Source organism: Siphateles boraxobius, unplaced genomic scaffold, assembly GCF_051911475.1.
Source record: "Siphateles boraxobius isolate OS27281-9 unplaced genomic scaffold, OSU_SipBor_1 77, whole genome shotgun sequence".
Lineage (NCBI taxonomy): Eukaryota > Metazoa > Chordata > Actinopteri > Cypriniformes > Leuciscidae > Siphateles > Siphateles boraxobius.
This window is the reverse complement of record NW_027509205.1, coordinates 15783329-15802838: the sequence shown is the minus strand read 5'-3', so window position 1 is coordinate 15802838 and position 19510 is coordinate 15783329.

Genomic DNA, 19510 nt, shown 5'->3' with positions numbered 1-19510 from the left:
TTTTACCGGTCGCCGAGAGTCAAAGAATGTTCAACTTTGGCTATACAACACAGACCAACCGCCATATTGTGCTGTACAACATCAACAGATGACAACAACAAGCATAATAATGGAACATTTTTTTCCATATCATAGCACTAAAATGCATCTCAACTGTAAAAACGCTGTGCTGCCGAAGTGCTCTCAAGCGCCCACAGCTAGGCGTTTTCAGCTGGCTTAAAATACTTTTGTAGACACACAGCCTTAAAAATTCAAGACACGAACAATTGTATCGAACTGAAGAAAAGAGGGCAAGGTCTCGAGCGTGACATGCTGAAAACGCTGTGAGATGCAATGCGATGGTCAAAGATGTCCATCAAGCGCATATTTACATACAGTAGCTTACTGTAAACAGAGCAGAGTAATTACGTCATCTCCATAAGAACTTTATGATTGTCCCAAAGGAAACTTCTTACATCAGGCATCTGACTTCGTACGTGCTCATACCTGTATTCTTTGTTCACACACAGCATCGTACTGGTAATTTACAGGTAATGTTACAACTTCTCACACCAGTAAATTGCCAGAACCAATTTACTGTTTTTTAAAAAAAGGTCCTGTTTACATATTATCCGTGTACCGTATACCGTTTTCTGTAATATTATCAAAAAAGACTTAAGTTATCTAGATGCCAATCTCTCACTGAGCAATGGCACATTTAAGCTCTTCATTTCCATCCTGTTATGCATTCTGAGGTTGACCAGAACATATTCCTGAAACATAAAAAATATTAATTTTAAAAACTACATATTTAAACATATTTTGCTTTCAGTCTTTCAGTCTCCAAATTACATTTGGACACATATATTCACATCTGGCTTTCCGGATAGTTCTTGCTTTGTCAGCTTCAATGTTGCAGCACCCAGCAGCCAGCGGATCAGTGTTGCCAGGACACAGGAGGAAATGGAGAGGGGTAGAGAGCTATTCATAGTGCCCACACCAGGGAACCATCAGACAGAGGGTGCCAGGAGCTGTGCTGAGATCAGCACGAAACCAGCCGACATGAATCCACAGCAGCTGTTTCACTGCACGGAGAACAGTTGCACCATCCATAGAGTAAGTCGGCTTATCTGAATCCATAGCTGGGCTTCAGTTTAGTCTTGGTGGACTTGCCCTTTCTGATTTGCCCAAATCCTTTAAGGCTCAAAGAGACACCGCATAATCCCAGGTGTTGAGAGAATAATGGACATGTCGAGACGACCCTGTGGACCACAGCGGCACCCTACAGATTGAGAAACCAGACAAGATGCTGCGAGCCCTATGGGTGCCTTGGCCCGCCAAACTCCCCGGAGATCCCCGGTACTCTCAGCTATCAAAGTCATCTGTAAGAAATATCGAGGAGGCCGATTGTAACCGTATTGTTGCCAAGAATGTCACATCTCTTAGACCTAGATAAAAGAAGAAATGCAGGTTTTTATTTTCAAAGTAAGATAGAAACCCTTTTCCAGAGGGGCACAACAAGTCAATGCATTCTCAGATGTTTAACGTAGGAGTTTCTTTTTAACAAGCTGCGGTGAGTCGTGTAGGTTAAACACAACCCACTGGAACAAAGAACTGAGACGGAGCACAATTAGCAAATCAATAGCTATATAACACATGCGGTTCCAGCTCAGTCCACACGTCATTGTTAGGATTTATTTCTGAACTATGCTAATTATTAAAACTAAAGTGCTATTTTTTGAAAACCACTTCTGCAGAAAGTATAGCATTTATTTGTTTTCTTATCAAAAGGCAATAAAACAAAATTGCCTCCCCCCACCCAAAAAAACAAAAGGAATAGTAGCTCAACTGAGAAGACACACCACATGCACGTTCACATGAGCTGTGTTGAGTTTACAAATATCTAGTTAATTTAATGCGTCAAATAGGACGCTTTTAATTGGAAAGTTCTCCAATCATGAAAAAAAGGCCAATGTAAGGCAATGTCAGACAACTAGGGATTCTGGTAAAAAAAAAGTTTTTCCAGGGAGTTCAGCAAAAAGTAGAGCAGCAAATGCTTCTTATGGTTCAGCTTTCTACATGATAAAACACCTTTAGAACTATGCAAATTAAATTTTGGGATACTGCATTAAAAATAATGATAGATGGAAAAAAAATCATGTCAATCAACTGTGCTTAAAATTGCTTTTATATATACATTTATTTATTTATTTTTTTACAAACTACAATGCAAAAACATTTACAAGCAATGTGCCAATTAACTGAGATGATTGGTTAATATTACCTCCAAGAAACTGTCTCGGACACTGTCGCTCCTACACATCAATCTCTGCAAAGGTACATAGTTATGTATATCATAAAAATTAATTGCATGTTGCTGAATTTTAAAAACAAAGTTTCATTATGCACTTCTGATGACAGAAGTAATAGCAGTTGTTGTATTCCTGACAAAGCTAACAAAGGTTTACTTTAGCTACAAGCTGCCGCATCAAAGTTTTAAGGAATATTCCTTGAGTGAACTGAAGAGTGAATCAAATTTATTTGTGTGGAAATCCACTTTTTGCCAGAAATGCTGCAGATATTCATTTAATAAAATCCATGATGTCACAACACTGACAAAAGCACTCCAGATGTCCAACAGCAAATAACACTGATTTCTGAGAAAGGCCTGGTAACTGCGGGGACAACACCCTGAACAGTGTCATTGAGACTCTAGATGTTATTAAAAATTGACAGATAACAAGGTTGATGTGTTGTAGCAGTCTAGGCTCCTAGCCAGAAGGCAGGTGTGATCTTTAGATAAAAGTGTTTTCTAAAATGTGTGGGTCTCAACAGGTTTAATTAAACAACAAATGTATGTATAACCAAACTTAGAATTGTTTTAATAAATAATAATAACAACACGTATAATTATTTTGATAATGATTATTATTAATACATTTTATAGTTTTAAGGACATTTTAATTTTGTACAATTCACTACTTTGGTACCGTTTTGGGTCGCCAATAATAATAATTATAAAAATGTATCTTCTACTACTACTTTTGGAAGACGATTTAATCTGAAGCAACTCCTAATAAATCCTAGAGCCCCTAAAGGGACATGATGATAGTTTAAAAATATATATATTTTAAAGCTTTTCCATTCTCTTGCAAAACTTTTGCATCACAAGCAAAACTTTTATGTTCACTCACAAAACATTCATAGTTACAGATTATACGAGCTGGGAGAAGAATCTTGATTTCAATGCTTTCACAAGTTCCTCCATACTTTTACAATAGAATGCAAAAGTTTTTTTGAGTGAACAAGGTTTCTTGGGGGAACGCAATACTTTTTCAAGAAAATGCGAAAACATTCCCCCATTTTCACAGACAAGATATAAGCCTAGTCCCAGACTAAAATCAATGTTTGAGCTTTGTTAACTGAAAGCAAGTTGCACTGTCATTTCTCAAAATATCACTGCCATTGTTTTGTTTCAAGATGCACACCAGTTATGTTGTTTTTAAGGCAGGTTTATAAAAGCAACTTAAATCTCCTAATTGAACTAGGGCATAATCCTAACTTAATCTAAACCCTGTCTGTGAAACCAGGCCTTTGAAAAAATTTATTTATCTTATTCTTCATCTAATTTTGTTTTCATCGCCATGTTCCCTTAAGGGCTCCATAGCATCTCACTAGTTGGAAACCGCTGTACTAAATAACTACATACTCACTTGCAGTTTGTTTTAATGATTTTCCACAATGCAAAAACCTAGTTACACATTTATGTAATGGGGTTACGGATAGAGAAGTACAGCCAGACAAAGAGGTATCAGGGAGCAAAGGAGAGCATTGTGCCAGCGAGCACCGTCTGTACAATAAATCTCTCCTAGCTTTTAAGTGTCTTTTACACTATGTCTCCCAGAACTCCTCCATTTCGCGTAAGTTTACAGTACCTTAAACTGCACTAAAGGTGAAGCTGCTCTTGAAATTGATGAATTGGCTTCCTATTGTCCTCCCTGATGGCTCACTTTTGTGGAGCCAATTCTTTTGTCCCGGTATATCAGCCACTCTTTCTGAATGAGAGGCTCCGGCACGCCACCAAGTTTCCTAGCCGGAGCCGTTGACGGGCGGCTGTGGGCCATGCGTGAAGCTCTAATGGTTGGCCGTGGAGTGGTTTGGTCGGGCTGACAGGTCCCTGTGTCTCTGTGGACAGGTTCAGGACTGACACCTCATCCATCTCTGTCCCTGAGGGGGCTCTTGCTTCTCGCTTTAATGACAGGCGAGCGGTCTATATATTTGTGTGCGTATAGGATGGAGATCCTCGCCTGTAGCGCCACAGGCTCTGTCAGAGCACAATTACCTCCCATGAGTCTCTCTGCTCAAGGTGACTGCAGAGCTCAGGGTTAATCTCAAGTGATGTTGTGGCTCTCTGCGTGATGTTTGGGTGAGATGATGTCTGGAACACAACATTAACACCATATTTGATCTCCTAATGCAAATATACACTTGATCTCCGAATACAAATATACATAAATCCCCCAGTAAGTCAGTTTCAACCTCTGACTTTTTCTGTAAAACAAAGAACTGTATGAGGCTAAAATCGCAATTTATTAAATAAAGTAGTGTAGCCATGTTTGATCCACTTATATTTCTGTATAACCGCGTGCAAGGTTCAATACAAACTATATTTGTGACAACGCTTCTTACCATGAAAGAAACAATGACCCATTAAACATTTATCAGAGTAGTTCTCCTCAAACCAAAAATTCTCAGGATTTACTGACCCTCAGGCCATCCCAGATGTGTGACTTTCTCTTTTAGATATTTTTAGCTCTGTAGGTCTATACAGTGCAGTGGAATGGTCTTTGCAGTTGAAAAACTTTGATGCTCCAAAAAGCACAGCATAAATGTAATCCATAAGAATCCAGTGCATTTAGCTATTAAGACTATTTAAAATCGGTTATAACTTCACCCAGACAAGGTTAGTAGCCTAAGGTCAATACCATACTAGTCTCATGCTAACACATGTATAACGTTAAAGTGACCAAAATCAGTTTGTCACTCACGATCATACCCCAATTTAGAATGAATGAGAACATACCCTGATACTTCTAATTAGCAATATCAAGTGGACTACAAGGTCCATGGCTGTGACCGAGGCTATTGGCTTCTTTGGCTTCTATATCAAAATTCAATATTCAATGCGTCAACACAATTTTATACACTGCGTATGTGTGTGTGTGTGTGTATGTATATATATATATATATATATATATATACACACACATACACACACACACACACATACGCAGTGTATAAAATTATATATATATATACACATACACACACACACACACACGCAGTGTATAAAATTGTGTTGACGCATGGTCTATTGAATATTGAATTTTGATATAGAAGCCAAAGAAGCCAATAGCCTCGGTCACAGCCGTGGAACTTGTAGTCCACTTGATATAGCTAATTACATTTACATTTATTCATTTAGCTGACGCTTTTATCTAAAGCGACTTACAATTGCTATATTTCAGAGGTTGCACGCCTCTGAAGCAACTAGGGGTTAAGTGTCTTGCTCAGGGACACATTGGTGTCTCACAGTGGATTCGAACCCGGGTCTCTCACACCAAAGGCATGTGTCTTATCCACTGCGCCATCACCACCCCTGTGGTATAAATACAAAATGACTTATCCATACACTAGATAAATGTCGCCTTGGCTATGGCAGTTCATTGGAACGAATGCGTCAATAGAGCCGCCATCATGGAACAGGGGAGCGCCTCCTCTTTAATGCACCAGCGTCAATGTAGGAAAAGGTCTAACAGAAATAAAATCACCAAAAATCATCATGAACGCAATTTTCTAGTTGTTTTGGTTCGTTCCAATGGTCGGACATGTATTTATCATTGAGTCCAGAGAAATGTAAAAAAATTTACAAAATTTCACATTCACAAAAGACAAGACCCCTGTTCCAAGATGGCAGCGGTTTTGACGCATGCTTAGAAACCCAAGGCGACATCTAGTGTATCTATGGGACTAATCAACATAACGTGCAACAGGTGCGTAACTCAAATCAGAAACCATGGCAACTAACAATGACCAGGTACTTGAGCAGAACAAAACCAAACGGAAACAATAAAACTAAACATAACACTTGCAATACAGCAAGCCAACTTCTTTTACGTCTCATGTAAATACATATTCTGTTTGATGACTAGAGTTGTTGTTTTTTGTCTAACCGCAACATTGCATCATCAGAATCCAATACTAAGACTCTGTTTATAACGGCAACTTCACTTGTTAATCTAAAACATATTTCAGCTTAGCATGTTCAAACTGAAATAGAGCTGTTAATGATAACGGTGTAATTATCACCATGATTTTGAATTGGAGTGGTGACAAACATGCAGCAGGCAACATGGCTGTGGGAGCAGAGCCTCGGAGGAGGGTTACATGTAACTTGTTTATGTGTGTGTGCGTGCGTGTGTGTGTGTGTGTGTGTGTGTGTGTGTGTGTGTGTGTGTGTGTGTGTGTGTGTGTGTGTGTGTGTGTGTGTGTGTGTGTGTGTGTGTGTGTGTGTGTGTGTGTGTGTGTGTGTGTGTGTGTGTTGCGAGGGCCTGAGGAGGCAGGGGACTCCTTTAACACAGCAGTGAGCTCTCATTAAAAGCATCTTTCTCTTGGCCGGCAGTGGACGCTGTCAGCTGTTCGCTTCCAGTGCATGCAAATAAGCCTAATTAGTCTGCGAATCTTCAGAGCTTTCAAACGATAGAATTTCAAAAAGGCAAATTTCTACTCACACCATGACAAAAATCTCCCGGCTCTCCTGGGGAACATTATTCATGCGTTTAAAAAAAACATTATTCATGTGTTTTTGATCTAACAGCGAGTAATTTGATAAAGTATCTGTTTCTTTCATATCCAGATTCTTTTCGTGTCGGCCATGGATCTCACACAAACATCACACATACATCACAGAAGTGGCAATAAATATGTCTAAACAGGGTGAAGTGAGCTGTCAATCATTTTGATTAATGACCGGCATGTTTCTAAATGTGTGTGATCCAAACTGTGTAGTCAGCAGGTCGCGAGGCAGTGCTGAAGCTTTCTCTCAGTGATTGAGGCTACGGGTCGCTTTAAATGGGAACATTTCCTGAGGCGGGCGTACTGACAAACATGCTCTACAGAGACTCCTGCATACTTTTGACACTTCACATCTAGATCAGTTTTGATGTTGCTGAATGTGGACAAGCAGGAATAAAGAATTTGAAAGTAAAAGTTAAAAAAAAATGAAAATTATAGCATCATTTATTCACCCTTATGTCGTTCCCAAACCCTATGACAAATCTTTTTTTTTTTTCCCTGTTGAACACAAAAGGGAGCAGTGCTATTTTAATATTAATTATATACTATAAAAGTTTTTATTGATTTTTTGAATTTGCTTTTAATTTGAATAGTCATTTAAGTTTTAGTTTTATTTCAGTTTGTAATTTTAGTACTTTAAAAATTAAAATTATTTCAGTGAGTTTACGACCCTGTCCACACAAACACGAGTATTTTAAAAACCGCAACCTTTTCTATGCGGTTTGTAACCAGTAATAACCTTTTATTCTAGGCTTCTGATTGGCCAACATGGCTTTACGGTTAGGGTTATATCGCCGCCTATTAGTTTGGCATGCTCTTGACAGCATGTTTTGTGTTTTCATGTGGATGAGAAATTATTTTTTTTAAACAAAGGAGGAAAAACTCCTATAAAAATACCAGAGTATGTGTGGACTAAGCCTAAGGCAACAGTTCTCATTTTTGTATATACTCAAATTAACAGAAAGGAGTTTTAATAGTTTTAGTTAAAGATAACACTAGCAGGAAAAAAGTCTATGCTGCTCTTTTCCAATTTATTGAAGCCAATGGACATTTCAAGCTTCAAAATATAATATAAAAACAAAAAAGCACCATAATATTTTATAAAAGTGGTTCAAGTGTTCTGAAGCTTTTTGATAGCTTTTTGTAAGAAACAGACAGAAATATAAGTTGTAAACATGTCACGCAAATGTAACCCCTCAAACAGGTCCTACTCGCCCTGCTCTGTGCGGGCCTCGAAACCCGGGTCTCTGGCGTGGGAGTCAGGCGCTCTAACAAGAAGGCTCTAACACATTTTATGTGTTTTAAAATTTGAAACAAAGGCATTTTAAAGATCCAAAGACATCCTACAATCCTTTTGTTTTCTGCATAAAATCATTCTGGAGTACAACAACTTAAAGGTTGTATCAGCGATTGTGGGTGACGTCACTTCTGTTTGAGTTTGAAGCGAGATCCCAAACAAACCAAGTTAGCTCGCCCCTCCCTCCCGTTTCGTGCATCATGAAAAAAAACTCATTTTTCATCAGAATTCCAATTCGTCAGAATCAACTCGCTCGTTAGCATGCCAATTGTGAGTTAGCGCCAGCTAACAAACGCAACTCACACACTAAATCCCTACAATCTGATATTCACTCTGTTCAGCATAATGTCACCTATGGTAGCTAGAACTACCCAAGTTTAGTCGAGCTTCACTCATTTTTTTTCAAGAAGGATATTTTCACACACAGTTCACATCCAAAATAGTCAGCACGTCAAAACGTGCAGCTACTCACCTGTCCAGAAGAAACAGTGCAACCTCGGCGTCCGATTTAAAAATTTTCGGTTCTTTAAGTTCGCTCCACCTTTCAAAAGCCTTCCCGATAACTATTCGTGTCTTGGAATAAACAAAATTGTATTCTCTTGCCCTAATCCTCCTCCCCTCCTCTTAGGGATTGACTCAGGCATGTTCAATTTCTCTTGTTCGTTGATAGACGCTGGCTTCTTCTTCAGCTCCGACTTCGCAAAACCTCCTGTCGGTGATTGGTTGGAACACGGTTTATTTTGGTTTTGAGTGGTTGGTGAAACCAGTTGTTTTTGTGTGCAGATCTCAGGGCCTAGACTGCCTACAGAGACGCATTTTTTGACGGCTTGCTTATGGGGCGGTCAGCTAGCGGATCGTTAGGAAAGATTAGATGAATGTGATCATTTATGTTTGGGCCTTTTTTGGGCCTGAAATCGCTGATACAACCTTTAAGCTGAGTAAATGGATGAACTGTTCCTTTAAGTTATGTCACTTTACCTTCTAAAACCGTATGAGACCACGCCTCTCTCATCCAGCACGGACCAACAGGGTTTCAAGCCCTGAGGCTGACGGCCTTTCTAAAGACCCTGTCAGAACCAATCAGCAGTCGCATCACACACGAAGGACAGATGTGTTAGGTGTCCATCGCTTTTGACTCACCAAACCAAGTGTTCCTCACTCTCTTTCTGTCTCATTTTGATGCTCTCTTCCTCTTTCATTCTCTCTCTCGATATGCAGTGTATTGACACCATCTGTCAGAGCTCCAGCCGGTGCCTTAGGCTGATCTCTTCAGACCAGTGAGCATCTCAACGTTGAGACAGAAATCCCCTGACCTGGACAGACACTTATAGACAGGCGAAAAAGCCCAAAAAGGTAACTCAGTTCTGTGCCTCTGTGAACGTAATCGCTGAATAAACCTGAAAAGGGTTATGACTCGCTTATAAACAATCCAAAATAGGCACACTGGATAAAACGTGCCTCTACCTTCAATCCTGCAATAATCCAAAAGCTTATACAATTCAATGCCTTGTCCAGCTGAAATGAATACGAGTTGCAACAAAATACCAAGATCTTTTATTCCTCATCATACAAATTATGATTACAGGGACTGATTATAGATTAATAAAGGCTTATTTATGTGGTTCCTTGCACAATATGACTGCAAAACACTTTTATCATAGTGATTTGTAAACTAATGTAGCATATCTAATTAGTAGATTTCACATAATCAGCTCCATATGTATTGCTGTTCTGCAGTAGTACACTTGTTCTATTGCTCTCCTGGTGCAGTATTGCACTAGCAATGCATACAAGTCCACTGAAAAAAGCAAAGCTCAAAAAAGCAAATAAAAGAGCTTGAAGACTTGTAGAAGCAAGCTAAAATGGCATGGTGGTCACCAAAAGCATTTTTCAATTACGTTTGATTTGTTATCGGTTAAAACCTATCGGTTAGGTTTAGTGTATGGCCGCAACCAAGTGTGCTGCACAAGCCCTGAAAAGTGAAGCTAAAGCATTTTGATTACCCCCTGGTGGCTGGCTGCAGTATAAGTCTTAAACCCCACCTTCTTCATGTAATCGAATGGAACCTGAGCCCATTCGAACAAAAAAATCCAATTGCACTTTTTTTTTCAAAAGATGGATTCTGTCATTTTAGGCAGTTCTCATCATGCAGACATATGTTCAAGTGTTCGTTTTCCCAATAAGTTTGGTTTTAGTTAGTTAGTTCATGCTATAAAATGGGGTGTAGCGTATTGATTGACAGCTGTGTTTCTGATTGAGTCTGCGGGAGCAGGAGTATGTCCGGTTCCACCTCAGGATCACCACTGCGCAGACTCTGCCTCTGAACGGCGCAACCGAAAACGACCATTACTGGGATATTTTGGCTTTATTTTCGACAGTGGGAGAAAGTGGAGACCCGCAGTCAGTGGCGGTTCTAGAGGGGGGGCCGGGGGGGCCCGTGCCCCTGTGACAACAAGCTCGGCCCCCCTTGTGGCCCCCCTAAATGTGGAGTGTGAAATAATTTTTACAAAACTGTTTTTTTTTTTTGCTATCGTTGTTCGTTGTATGCGTATTTTTTTTATTATTCTATCTTCGTGGATTTGCTTGTTCACGTGACAATTCGCATCACATTCGCGGGAATCGCGGCAGGATAACGTCTGTCTCCTGCACGCGAGAGAGGAGAGAAGGAGAAAGCTAGTAAATGTCAGTTCAGTTGCAAGTTCATTCTTTATGTGCGTATCGGGTGTGCGATGTGTATTTTCTATTATGATATTGTAATCAATGTTTTAACTGTATACGAGGCACCGTGAGCTGACATCGCATTTGTCTATCGTCCTTTCACTGCTGTGTGCGGTTCATAGGTAAGCTATGTCCCCAAATTAGTTTATGTCTTATATTTATATCATATTATGTTCTTATATTAGAATATCAGATCAGCAAGAGGGCCGTTTTCCCGTGCACAATTGCAACTGTGATATTGATGTTATACAACAGTTAAATTAACAATAAGTGAACATTGGGCGTTACTTTTTAGACACAATATTGTCAATATCGTTTGTTTTCCCTTTATTTCGCCGACTAGAATTTCAAAATGAAACCGTAGCAGAGTCTCAATGCAACAGACAGCGATGATTTATTGACTGAAATCCGCATTTTGAAGGAATCACTTGCTCCTTTCCCGAATGAATCAGCCGTTTGAACGAATCGGTTGTATGAATGACTCCCTCAACTCGCTCATTAAGACCGTGACTTGCCGCCGCCTACTGGCGGTTTTAGTTCTATATTTAAAGTACCCTTTAATTAGAAAATTACAATTAGAAATCATTTCATATTTAAATATTGATTTTAAAAAAAATCTCATAGCTTTATTTATGCAATTATAAATGGAGTGTAAATATATTAATCCCATTTCTGTGTCACCTCTAGACTGCACTGCAAAGATGGATTTTGACTAAATTATTTAATTTGACTGGTAACAGTGGTACTGTATAATTATTGTATAATTAAGTATTATTGTATAAATAAGTATAATTACTGTATAATTTGAATGTTAGTATTTGACATAAAAGGTGATTCATAACTCTAAATAAGTTTAGAAAGAATGTCCATATATAGGTGAAAATGCCCCTGGAAATCAATTTAAGGTGGCAAATTAAATTAATAAAAAATTAATTAAAAAATTAATTTCGGTCCCTGCTGTTAACTGACCACTGCATAGAATATTAAAAAATATGAATATCTTTGTGAGTCTGCTATCAACAACAGGCCTAACACCAGCCATGTCACCAGCACAAATACACAATCAGTAAAATATCATCTAATTATCAACAAAACATTGAAAATATTGAGATATATTTTTGTCGATATTGCACACCCCTAATGTACGGTATGAATTTTGATTTCTTCAGGTCTTAAAAAGCCTTAAATTTGACTTTAAAAAGTGTGCAGGAACCCTGTAAACGGTTAGTAGTTACCTAGCAAGTCAGTTATTTTCAGTAAATTAATTAATAAGCTTCTTGGTCCCCATTACTTTTGCTCTATAGTTCTCACCAAAATGAAGAGAAAGAAGGACATCATGTCAATTACAGTTACTGTGACTATCTGAATATGTAATGCAAATGTAAAAATATAATGGAAATGCAAATGCATTGTTGAATGATTATAAACATGGTATTTTGCCTGTTAATGCCTGCAGTGCAGTGCAGAAAATGATATGACAACAATAAGGTCTAAATGTAACTGGCCCCTCTAACAGTACAACTGGCCCCAGCTTGGCCCCCCCAGTTGAAATGGTCTAGAACCGCCACTGCCCGCAGTCCATCTTTTTTTACAGTCTATGGCCTCAACTCACCAGACATTCCATTTCCGAAACAGCTGCAATACATCGGGTGAATTCAGGATGATTGGGAGACTTTTTGCCATTGAGATGACTTAGAAAAAGTGTCTCAATCAACCTGAATCCACCTACAACAAGCACATTCTCAAGTCAGATAAAACAGAACATGCTTTTAGTGACTTTTTCACTTTGAATGAATCCCAAAACGTGCAAGAATCAACGTAATATCACTTCTCAGAAATGTTGATACAGGCAAATTTTTTTCAAATGAGTCTGTATTTATAGGTTATACGGGGGTCATTTTATGAGCAATCAAATGTGAGGTAATAGGGATGAAATCAGGTAGAGAGCACTAGTTCTAAAAAATTTTTCTGGAAATTAGTCAGGAAAGTGATATAGACTGACAACAAGCAACAAAAGAACGCACACTGTCCCAAACTCTACATTAGCGACTATCCTGCATGAACAATTGCATCAAAGGGAGTAGGGAAAAATGAGAGTCCAAACACAGAAACCTTAAGGGCTGTTCACATCAGAGACGATAACTAACAATAACTATAAAGTTTTAATAATCATTCTAATTCAATGAAAAGGGGAAGTCGCTACAACCATGATGATAACGTTATATGAATCACTTTCAGAATGTTTTTTTCCAGATGATGAACGTTAAAAATCATTGACAGCCATTCAGAATCCACCTTTAAAGTGGTTGAGCATGTAGTGCTTGAGCAGCAGACAACGAAATGGCAGTGCACGCTTATAATAAACAGAACGTTATTGTGCATTGATGTGAATGCTTATATAGCTTTCGTTCTTGGTGTAAATAGGCATTTAAAGGCCCAGCAACACAATACAGACAGTTTACCTCTATAAAGGGTAGAAAATGGTTCTTAAAAATGAATTGACAAAAAAAAAAAACTTAACTAACATTATAAGTGGATTGAGGGAGGGGGTGAATGAACATCACGGAGATCACTTCATGATGTTCATGATGACGGCTACAAGTCAGTGAACTAGACATAAAGCATCACTGGTTTAAAGTGCATCAAAAGGTATTCTGCATTAATCAGAATATGTTCTCCAAAGGTTAGGGAAAAAGCCTGAACGAGTTAATGTCAGAGTTTAGGTGAATATAAATCAGAATGTGAAAGACACCTCAGACAGAAGCAGGGGAGCTAGAAAAAACAAACAATAAGGTTTCAATATTTGCCCTTCATCGTTATCAGTGAGGCTGTTTGCTTCTGATCCCATTCGCCATGCTCCTGAGCCGAGACGGCAGCTACAGAGACAGAGAGAGAGAGAGACAGAGAAAGAGAGAGAGCAGGCAATAGCAGGGAAATCACCCCCAAAAAGCCCCTATTGAACCATCAAGTAACAGGCTTTGTTGAGACAATACTAGCCGGGGGCTGGTGGAAAGATGGGTGTATTTCAGGCAGCCAATAAACACTGGGTTCCTGGAGGGCACAGAGGAGGCAGAAGACATCGGAGTGATAGAGAGAGAGAGAGAGAAGCGGAAGCAAACTTCTCATTCTCTCACCCTAAACTGTGACTTTAACCCTCGCCTCATAAACATATGAATGGCGCACACTCCCCCAGAGAAGTGCTAAGCAACACCTATGCACAGCGTAGTAGGCTTAAGAATCCATTCTCTCTGAAGCGTGCATTTCTGCAATGCTGGATTAGTCCGATTTGCAGAGATTAAGAAGTTCAAGCCTTTCTTTTAACGGTTTAATTATTGAGACGAGGGGGAGGGGTGTTGGGGGTGGGAAGGTTTAAATGGATCGTCAAGTGTCGTCAATTAAGCTCATTAGCTCTTTTAAAGGAGCTGCCTGACTCGTGCACCCATCAGATCCTTTGAAAATGAGAATCAATTAGGACCATCATTTCTCATCCTTGTCTGGGTCGTGAACTTATGGTGTTGATCTTCACATTTATCATGAACTAGGACACTGAACACAAAGCCTGGTGTGTTTAACACAGGAAAGAGCTTTGAATAGGTGTCTGGCTATCAGGGAACTAATTGATGATGAGCTCAGGGAAGTTACGGTGACTTCAGAGAGAGTGACCCCAAAATGCATTTGGACACTTAAGTAACTCTTTAATAATAATGAATTTATTGTCATTGCTATGATACAACGAGATTACATTAGAGCATCAAGCGACAGTGACATTTCATGAAGTGCAAGAGATCAACAATAGCGTATTTTGTAAACAGGGCAAAGCGACAAACAACAAGGAAAAAGTTATGTGAGGTGATGAATCACAAGCAACCAAAAAATAAATATTGTGTGTAGTTGTGTGTACTGCAGCAATGCAAAATCCAGTTCACGGTTATTTGAATTTGTTGGATAGTATGCATAATAGACGGATAAAGTGATATCTACAATAGCAAATTTCGTAAACAGGGCAAAGCGACATATAACAAAAAATGAAAAGGGTATATGAGGCGAAGAGCCACTAGTAACCAGGAAAATTAGTTTAATTGTGTGTGTTGCATCAATGCAAAATCCAGTTCACAGTTATTGCAATTGTTGGATAATATTAAGAGAGTGGATTAAATGAGTGGGGGGGGAGAAGGGAATGTTGTTTATTCAGCAATGTAGCTGCCTGGGGGTGGAGGCTGTTGGCCATTCTGGTGGTTCTGGCTAGAAGAGACCTGTACCTCCTGCCCGATGCTTGCAGGCGGAACAAGTCGTGTGCTGGATGGAGCCGGCCTCTCATGATGTTGTGTGTCCTACACAGATAGCGGGAAGTGTACACAGATGAGATCTCCGGGAGGACAATCCCGATGATTTTGCCTGCATTTTTTACCAGCCTCTGAATCAACTGCCGTTCAGCTATAGTGCAGCTAGAAAACCACACTAACAGCCCATAAGTCAGCACACTTTGAATTGCACAGTTGTACAAATTTATCATGAGCCTTTTGGGGAGTTTTGCTCTTTTCAGCTTCCTCAGGTAAAAGAGCCGCTGGGCCTTCCCTACAGCTGAAGTGATGTTACTGCCCCAGGACAGATCCTCCGACACAGTTAGACCCAGAAATGTAAAGTTGTTCACCCTCTCAACTACCTCCCCGTTAATGTTAAGGGGTGAGTGACCAAGGTGGTTTGATTTACGAAAGTCAACTACAGTGCTTAGCATAAGTGAACACACCGATGCTAAAGTTGACTAAAAAGAGGAATAAAATACAGGTTGCATAAGTCAAGACACCCCTATGTTAAATTCCCATCGAGGCAGGCAGATTTTTATTTTTGGAATTAAAATAGCGCCACATCATCACATACCCTTCACCATACCTAGGGATTGGCATGGTTTTATTTCAGTTAGCCTAATAGCTGGTTTGATTTGCATTGAGAGATGATCTTATGGAAAGTACCCCATGCCAATCTCTAGGTATAGTGAAGGGTATGTGATGATGTGGGGCTTTTTTAATTCCAAAGACCAATGGAACTTTATCAGGATGCATAGTATCCTGGATCCATGAAATAACTGGCTTTTAAAAATAAAAATCTGCCTGCCTCTATGGGAATTTAACATATGGGTGTCCTGACTTATGCAACCTGTATTTTAAGGCAGGCATTTATTTATTTACTATACATAATTCATTCACAAAGAAAATTGGTGTCCTTGAAGGTTGGATTTTTCCTCATTTGTTTAATTAAGGGATTACGATCAATTTCCAAAATATGATTTTTTTATTCCTCTTTTTAGTCAACTTTAGCATGGGTGTGTTCACTTATGCCCAGCACTGTATGATTTATATGTCTTTTTGATGTTAAGTATCAGGTTATGCTTTTTACACCACTCTGCCAGTAGCTCAATCTCCTCCTTGTACCTGTCTCGTTGTTTGTTATGAGGCCGAGCACGGTTGTGTCATCAGCAAATTTAATTATGTAATTGGTGGGGAAGGAGGCAGAACAGTCGTGCGTAATTTAAAATGTATGAATAAAGTTATAGTCTACATAAAAATGCACAAAAAAATAAGCTTCAGATCGTTCACGCAGAACATGCATTGAACACGCAATCCAATGGAATGGAATGGAATTCAGGAAAACATTCAAAATTTTAACTTTTTTAATTTTATAATTTATTAAATGCAATTAAATTCATGCATTAAAAAAATGCTTGAGAGCAGAAGCTCACCTTTCAGCACAGCACTTATGCAGGAGTTGAGTAAAGATGGGCATATACACAGATACAGTAGAAAGATTTGCACCGGTCATCTGATGACATAAGACTGAAATCTGAAGGATGTTGGATCCATGTTCTGCCAAGCTAGTAAATGTAAGGGCAAAAGAAGGACGTGGTGCTTTGAAGAAGTTTCTTTGTCCCTTTGAACCAATTTGAAAGCGCTCTAAATTCAACTCTTTTATACATATTTCTGGGTTTAATCTCTCGTTCAGCACTGTGCCTTTGGTTCCTGGTGGGATTGGATGGAGTTTAAATGTTAGCTCAGTGGGTGTGGGCTCTCTGCTCTTCCTGCCCTTTGATGCCTGCCACCCTCAGTCTGTATGTCAAAAACAGAGAAAAACACACAGATAGAGAGTAAAGGCGTGAGAAAAAAAAGAGAAAACGACAAAGGTTATATGTAATGGTGGCTTAAATATGCTTAACAAATCTTGTAGCATGCTAATTAATAATCTGTTTTTTTAGTTTTCACTACAACGTGAAAACAGCTTAGCTTAGAAGATATAGACAGATTGACAGAGAGGGAAGAGAATGAACAGGATGCTGAGTAGAGAGGAGGAGGAAGTGGAAATAGCATCTTTTACACACATGGCTGCCATAAGGAGACCGTGTCCAAAGGACCTGCTGATTTCAGATGAGTTTTTAGATTTGTGCACAGTGCTTGAAAAGAAAAGGGGAAATAGCTTATGGCTACTTTGCTCCTTGGCGGCATGAAGGGTACAAAGTGAAGAATTATTTTTTTAAAGGGATGGCTAAATAAATAAATAAAATTTACTTTTTTACTATTTTACAAAATCAGCATAAAAGAATGATTTCTGAAGGGTTATGTGACACTGAAGACTGGAGTAATGACGCTGAAGATTCATTCATTACAGGAATACATTACATTTTGAAATATGTTAAAATAGAAAACTGTTATTTTAAAATGGTAATAATATTTTGCAATATTACTGTTTTCACTATATTTTTGTTTAAATAAAGAGACTTTTTCAAAAAGATTTTACCCATCCACTTCACTCAGTTCAAAATTCACTCAGTTCAATCAAATCAAAGTCAATCCGAACACTAAAGTTGATTATTATTCTTTTACAACTTTTTAAAATTAATTTCTTTCTCCAGTCCTCTGTTAGTAACTATCAACCCCTTGCACCTTTTCTCTTTAATTTCTCATAATTTTGCTCTAATGCTTAAGCTGCTGACACTATTCAAATGAACCCTTCATGTAATCCCTCCGTCAGTGCCATGGTAATGTCCAGAAAGGTGCTAATTACAGCCAGAATGGTTAAAGAAATGAGAGTGAGGAGAGGGTGCTGCCACTTAAAATAAAAGAACAATGATGTTTAAGCAGAACTATAAAGAGACCTACATGAATATTAAAAGTCTCATTTCATTTGCAGTGCATGTTTGATCTTGGCGAAGCACCAGGTTGATGTCAATGATGCAAATGAACAAAGCTGCAACATTTTTTAGATCTGAGGGCAATGAAACATTTTCAAGGAACGAACGATAACTGGCATGAGGATGAATAAAGGATGAGTATCCAATTTTCCAACCCAAGCACTTTTTCAGTTTCTATAGAGTTGAATAGAGACAGTGACTTCCCTTTTTGCACTTCTAAGCTCATCTCTGGTTCTGCTGGGCTTTCACAGGCTGTCCTTCACATCTGGCCCTCTGAAGTAGCTCACAACGAACTTGTTCTGTGGCCATGCACACTGCATGTGGGCACCCCAGACTACATCTCTAAAACTCAGACAGGTGTGAGTGACTAGACAGACACAGGGGCCACTGAAACCAGCCATATACATGACCAAAATACAGACTATCACTGCTTTCCTCATCATATACTATTCAGTTTGTGAGAAAAACAGTTGACGAAATCCAAATCGTTGTTACATCAAAAATAGCTTTAAAAGGACACTATTTCAAACTATTTCTAGAGGGTTGTTGATGCATCCCTGCATACTGTATATGGTATTTTTTTCCACAACCCCTTGCACAATGGAAGTTCTTTTTCTTTTTCAACTTTCAGTTGTAGACAAGTGACAAGGAATGTGATGCCGATGTTGCCACAGAAGACATTAAATTCATGAACCTGAATGTTAAAGTCAACATATAATGAGGAATCAGTTTTTTTTTCTTGATCTTAAAAAGCTGTCTTCAAAAATTAGCTTCAAAAATGACTTTTACTGTACTTCTGCAGGTTTCTGACATGGTCAGAAAATGAAGATACAACACAACCATGTCTACACCACATTGACACTTAAGTAATCAGAAACTTGGCCGCCTAGTATGATAATATGAAATATTAGCATTTAGCATTATAAAATTAAAGCATTTTTATCCACAAAATGAGCCATTGGCTAAATCTGGCACATTTGCATCATTGTGATCTTTGATGAACGTATCCTGTTCCTGTAAGTAAGTACATATGCAAGTAAATTAAACAATGTTCTTATAGATATGAAGTCAGCGTTAAATGGAAATTCACCCCATGTGTTCTCTAAATGCACATCATAGATCTTATTTTGAACAATTCATCTGTGCATTTCTCATTTTTCAAAAATCTCCTAATGATTCATCTAAATGCCATAACTGGAATTTGTGGTAAAAGCAACAGACTTCTCTCTGGTGACGAATGCATAACTTCTCCAATAATTTAGTGCACTCAAACCCTGCCCCTGTAACCCCGCATTCTTGTGTCTCCACTTTTCAGTGCAATGCCCACATCTCAAAATCCAATCTACAACCAATGGACAGAACCATGTCCCCACCCTACATTTTTTCTTTTTTGAGAATACATTACAATTGGATGCACACACAATAGAGAAGAAAATATGTTACTACTTCTGTTTTAACACAACTTTAAAGACTTTGTTGTT